Raw genomic sequence first — 6,823 nt, 5'->3', positions numbered from 1 at the left:
AGTGAGAGGAGATGACACTCCCTTCCTTCCTACTGTGGCCAAGACATGTCCCGGCCCCAGCTGGAGGGTCAGCACAGACAAAATATCCAAGTTCCCCTCTTGGCAGGAGGGTGAGGGTAACTGGAAAAGCAAAGCTGTATTTTACCAGCAGGAAAAGGCAAAGTCCTGAATGTTTCCATAGTCTGGAGGAGGCTTCACCAGCCCAGGCTGTTGGTGAAGCTGTAACACACCTTCTCTCCAGCCCGCGCGTTCACTGAGTGTTTCTTGGTGGGGGAAAGCTGATCACAGCCAAAGGCTGAACAACAATGTTTGCTAAGTCTGACAGATATGCTGGGAAACTTTACTTCCATAAAAATAGGGAAGAACTAAGCAGGAGGTTGGGTGTTTCTTATCCCTGCAGACAAGGCTCCTTTTCTAATTCAGCAAAATTGATGTCAGTTTGCTAAATGTTTCAGGTGACCCAAAGTTTTGGTGTTAGGCACAAAAAATCCTACCCCAAGAAAACGGTTTCAGCTGAAACAATTTTCCTTGCTCTAAATCTCGAGTGTTTTGGCTTTTTTTTTTTTTCTTTTTTTTTTTTTGTGGGAGGAAGAGAAGAGTGTTTAAAAAGGGTTTGGCACAGTAAATCTCAGTCCCAGCAAATACATACTTGTTTGTCTATTTACCGTCAGGACAATCCAAACCCGTTAGCAGATGTAACTGAGTTAAGACATGAACATGAATTTAGAAAACAATATGAACCCTCATTTGTAAGAAAGGCTTGGAGGCAAAATCCAAGTAATTGATATCGTAAATCCCTCAAGACATTATTATGGAGTATTTGTCACCTCAGAAAAATTCAGGATCCCTTGCTTACATGCCTGCACCTACTTTTGAGGGAGAGCTTTGGACATTCATGCTTCAAATGTCAATGTGTAAGCTAAGTCAGATATTATTTGGCATTTCTTCTCCTTCTGAGGTATTTCAAAGAGTATTTGCCAGATCTCTGAGAAACTGCTAAGTGTTGAAGCTGCAGTGAATGATGTTTTAATTTGGTCTGAAGGCTTGAAAGAACATCTTGAAAGACTTAGAAAAGTCTTAAAGAGAGTATGAGAAAGAGACTTAAAACTGAGCTATAAAAAAAGCCCTATATCTGATGTAATAAGTTATTTAAATGAGGCATAAATTGAGCAAAGATGGTGCAACTGGTAATGTGCATAAAATGTTGACATGTTTAGCTCTGCAAAACAGACTGTATTTGTGACAATTTATGGAGATGATAAGCTGGTTTTGACAAAATTAATTCCAAATGCTCAGGGTGGGTCTGATTTTGCAAGGTGGTGAGCATTTATTTTTTTTCCTCTCATCCAGAGCAACACTTAAACACATGCTTGGTCGCGCTGACTTGGCTTGTTTGCTTCTGGGGTGGGATGCTACACAACACAACACCCAGGAAAGGTCATTTCTTGATGACATGATGACATGTCCCCTTGTAATGGGGACCCAAGGAGTCTGTCAGGGAGCCCTCATTTCACTCACCCTCTGTCCCTGCTCCACGGGTATAAAAAAGGCACAGGTTTCTTTGTATTTTTAATATTTTTTTTTTTTCCACAGCGGCTTTGGAAATCAAACATCTGCTGGCGAGTAGGTTTGCTGGGATGCTGTTCCAGAGGGGATCAGCAGCAGGATGCAGAATGGAGGTGACCAAGTCACAAAGGGGCCATCGCGGCAGGGAGGGTGGCATGGCTGGAGGGGCACCTCGCACACGTGGGCACAGCTGGGCCGGCTCTGTGTGCACGTGCACAGCCTGGGCATCTGAGAGGGAAAGGGAATTGGGAAAGCCGGGCTGAGACCAGGCTTCTGCTGCTGCCCTCCCTGAGGCAAACCATCACAGCCTCCCTCATGCTGACAAATGCCAAATATAGACCACATTACACATGGAGTGTCCCACTGCCACTGCTGCCACCTCCTCCTCCCCAGCTCAGGGCTGGGATGGCTCATGCTTTGTCACAGTCCCGAGAGGTTACTTTTCACATAAAATCAAGTACATGTACGTATGATTGCTAGAAAGAAAAACAACTTTCAAGAACGAGCCTGCAGAAAAGGAGAAAAACCATCCCAAGAAATCCTCATTTCTTATGGCATTACTTCTAGTGCAGGCATGCACGAGGCCAAGAGAGTGTTTAAGAGGAGACAAGGTCTCCCTAACAGGAGGGACGCCTCCCTCAACCCAGGTTTTCCTGAGCTTGTTTTCCTCCAAGCAGCACATCACAAAGCCATCTTCTCCCTCTTCCCCTCCTCCCTGGCCCAGGTTGTAAAATAACGAGTTTCTTGTTATTCTTGTTATTGCTGAATGGCAGAGGTCTGGAGCCCTGTGAAGGGAAGGGGGTAGCCTAATTAGGGAAACGAGAGCCATCCTTAATGAGCACTCCTGACTAGGTGGGGATTTAAAGAAAAAGGAGGGGGCAGGGGGGAAAGAGGTCAATTGGTACAGCTTTCTCTTCCCTACCCTCAGCTCCCACCCCTGCCCTCCCCTCCTCCCTGTAAACCTACCGCAGTTTGGGGTCTGAGCGTGGGGGCTTCTCTGTGTCATTTTTGGTTATTAGACTATATTTTCCTGTTTTGCCTGACTTAATAGGGGGCTGATTTCATTTCACCTCCTTTGCTAGTTTTCTCCTGTGAAGGTAGGTCAAGTGTTTGACTGTTCCCGTTCCTGGACCTTTTGGTGTCCTTGGGGGTGCTCTGGAATCCCTTCTGGTTGATATCTCATCAACAGGGTGGTGCCTGAGCAGAAATGACAGCCAGTGGTACCAAAACCTTCCAGCAATCCCTAGAATGATCTGCTGGGTGTGCAAAACCTACTACATCCATGTACTGAATTGCTCCGCGTTCATGCTCCACCAATGTGGTTCCACTTGTTGTTCCTCTGGACAGTGCAGACAGTATTGATGCCCCCACCTTTATTAGTGAAAACTGGGCTGTACTTGCATGTGTGGGCACAGCAGATGCAGCTTTGCAGCTAGATCTGTCACGGGTGGGTGTCTTTGTCACTAGGCACCATGCCACTGGGACAGACATCACAGCCTGGCCATCAACACTTGAGATGTCCCACGTGTAGTTCTGGTACCCTATAATTCAGTACTAGTTGCTTGCTACATTCTCCCTTAGTAGGAATAAGCCTCCCGAGTTCCCCTGAGTTCATCCCTTCCTATATGTACATTGGCAGGAGCTGAAAGCCTCGTGTGTGGAAATTCGATTGCAGAAACTTTCTCATTCCACACCCAACTTCTTGGATTTCTGTCCTGTTCTGCTTTCCCCCGCTCCGCCTGAGCTGTAACCAAACGCCCCCGCTCTCCGCGAGGCTTCAGCTCTGGAGCCCTCGGTGCCACGTCTCCTCCGTCTGTCCAAGGGACACAGCAGATAGAGTGGGCTGCCAGGCACACCCCACCTCAGCGGATGGCCAGGGGTGTCTCCCAGGGCCTGATGCTCAGAGGGGCCCTGGCAGAGGCTGGGAGCACACAGGGATGACTGAGTTTATCTTTGCCAGCCTTGTCCTCCTGAACGTGCCCTGAGTCGGTGTTAGGCTGTCACCTCCAGCAACTCCTGTGATGTTATTTGCAAAGATCTGTCAGAATCTGTGCCCAGTTAAATCATCACATGCTGAAATGCTTAAACAGGCTTCCAAGGAGCAAGCTTGCAGCCAGAAGCGTGGGAGGAACGTAGTCTGACAGAAAGGAAATAAGCAGGGAACATTTTACCCATAAAAGCACTTTGCTTTCTCCTTGCTTCATAAATCAGCTTTCTCTGATCTCATCCAAAAAAAAGGCAGTTAATTCCCCACTTCTCCCTGCCTGGGAGATGTATTCTTTTCTGTATTTGGATCTTGCTTCAGAGAAATTAAGAGACCTAATTGTTTCCACTGCTCCTTCCAAAATCAAGGAACAGAATAACATCAGAACGAAGGCCCTGGGCCACACCTCTCAAGGTGCCAGGCTCTTTATTTTGGGAGGCAGCGCTCTCCCCACCTTCAAGAGTCAGGTCTCCCGCAGGGGTCCCTGAACCTGGACACATTCTTGTCAGCACCCAGCACCTGGCACTGAAACCTCTGGCCTAAGCATCATTGCCAAAGGCCAGGTAGAGCCAGATGAGGAGTGATCACCTCACTAGTGACTTCTTTTTGGGAAGAAGTCACTAATGGGGTATTCTTGCTGCCTGCAGTGGAACAGGTCAGGCGGATAATTATTCACCAGCAGGAGTAAAAGATTTAATCAGCCAGCAGTGCATGGCCCCAGAGTAAAGACCTGTGCACAGCCATGCAGATTCCCTTCGTGTGCTGAGCACATTGCATTCCTCCAAGCCTACCAGAAATGTGGCTTTTTATCAGATCCATTTCTCTTCTCTGTTTATAGCTTGAGGATGCCAGGGCCCCTCTGGACTATACTTTGAACTAATTTAGCTTTTTTTTTTTTGTGCATTAATTCCTTGGATTACCAAGAAAGTCTTGGCACAAGGACCAGTTCTTTTCTATTCCTGCCCTGACATGCAGGCTTGTTGGTACTCTCTCCTGGCAGAAATGACCACACATCTCCAAAGCAGATGGCCTTAACTTTACAGCTGTTTCTGATGACCAAATCAGAACAGAAAAAATAAAGTAAATTTGACTTCCATTGCTGGGTACAGAAGATGTGCTCAGCTTGCACTCCCGTTATTCTATTGATTCATGCTTTCTCTGCCTTGCCAGAGGCACCATACCCTATGCATTTCTTGGTTATTCTATAGGAAAGCAAAAATATTCAAAGCAAATGTGGGGAGAGAGGGGACAGGAGCATTTCTGAAGCAGTGATGTTTCACAGGGAGGCTGTAAAAACCAATGGCATTAGATGAGCACCACCAAACAAGTGAAAGGCTGAATTACAAGCTGAAGGAAATGTGCATCTGGAAGGTCTTGAAATAAATGCATCCCTTCCTCAAGCTGTTCCCCAAGAGCTGTCTAACTGGAGGTCTGCCTCTTTACATTTCATCCATCTTAAGTCAAATACACTCAACTGGTGCCAAATTATGGCAGGGGACAGCATGCTATAAGTGTCCAAAACCATGCAGCTGTCCCCCAGGAGGTCTGACATTAACACTGACATGGAGAGCATGTTCCCCTGGCATCCTCACGGCCCAGCCATGGTGCTCAGCTGTCAGGACATGCTCCTGCAGTGGTGGCATGCACAGATCTACCTCCTCTGGTGGGTTGCCGAGTCTGGAGGTTTGCCAGCATGGAGCTGTGGTTACTGTTCGTATGAGAGAGACCCATTAACAATGTATCACCCAGGGCCTTTGTGCAGTGTTTTTCTAACAGGAGAAAGTCTGCACAGCTTGTGGGGAGTGATTTTAATAGAATATTAAACCACTGTTGCCTCTTCATCCCAATATGTAGTTGCTAGGTCTCTCGCCCTTTGGTTCCCTATCCTTTCTGGGCTCTGGCAGCACCTATAAAAGTATAGAAAATCTCTGCTACAAGCCCCTTTCTGTCCATTATAATGAGAGAGAAGCATGATGAAGGCAATGTTCACTTTAAGGGATTGCCACTGACCCTCTCTGAGACTGAGCTGACACACTGTGCTTTAGAAACACCACGATGGGCAGTGGATTGTTGGCAGGAGCTCAATATCCGTTCTGGCCCGAGAGCCTCAGGTTTGCCTGGCTCTGCTCACGGGAGGCACACCGCTGTGTGGGAACCCAGGGCAAACACTGCCCCCTCTGCAAACCAAGCAGATGCAGAGCCCAGAGATCACCCCACTGCACCCAGAGATATGCCAGCATGTTGATTTTGATGGACTTACGACAAAGAACATGGAACTGGTTCTCTAATGTTCTGATAGCATTGGAAGTCCTGGGATGGGGCCTCAAGCATAGCCTCACACAGCTATAAATGACCAGGCTGTAATTGACCACCACAATTGTCATTAAATCTATATTCACAGATCACCAAATCACCAGGTCAGAGAAACCATTTCTTAAATGTATGTTTATGTTTCATGTTCTGGGGTGGAGTACTTGCTGGCTTCATTTTTCTGTCTGATCTTTTTTTCCCTCATGAAAAAAAAAAAAAAAAGAACAACCAACATCTTAAAGGCTTGTTTTTTCCCCAGCATGGAATGAACCCAAACAGCCAAACCTCAGCATTTTTCACAAAGTGTAAGCCTTGTTTTGCAGCCAGCCGAGGAGTGAGGCGAGCTCAGGCTGGGTGTGTGGATGGCTGTGGAGGCAGGTGAGGGCACAGGGAGAGTCTGCATGTGCATAGCAGGTGCACAGAATTGTGAAGAGAGGGAAAGCATGGATGTCATAGCGTTGGGTATATGACATGATTGCACATATGTGTAAGGGTACATACACATGCACACACACACAAACATGCATATACAGATGCATATTCATTTTTGTGAATATCTGCCCAAGAGGACCCTGGGTCTGTAGGTCTGTGCAGAATTGGGTATGCAGAAGTGCTCCCTGGCTCCTCTCTCAGTTTAAAGACTTGGCAGGAGAATGGGGACAGTCACTGAAAGCCTCATTTTCTGTGCTGGGTTTGTCTGGGGGACTGGGCTGTAGGTGCTTCCGAGCCTCCCCCTTGTACCTGCTCTCAGAACCCATTTTGCTTTCTAACTTTACTCATATTTGCTATTTCTTCCTTTCCCTCTTTCTGACTCCTTTTCTGTTATTCCTTCGTCTCATGTTTCCTCCCTCTGCCACTTCTAAAATGTTTTTCTCCTTCCCTTTCATTTCTCCCTTCTGTTCCTCCTTTCTAGGTCTCTCATCTCATTCCTCCCACGCTGGCATCCTCTCATTTCTCTGCCTC

Source organism: Geospiza fortis, unplaced genomic scaffold (genome assembly GCF_000277835.1).
Source record: "Geospiza fortis unplaced genomic scaffold, GeoFor_1.0 scaffold1, whole genome shotgun sequence".
NCBI classification, from domain to species: Eukaryota; Metazoa; Chordata; class Aves; order Passeriformes; family Thraupidae; genus Geospiza; species Geospiza fortis.
The sequence above is the reverse complement of the archived record's forward strand: the minus strand, read 5'-3'. Positions refer to the sequence as shown.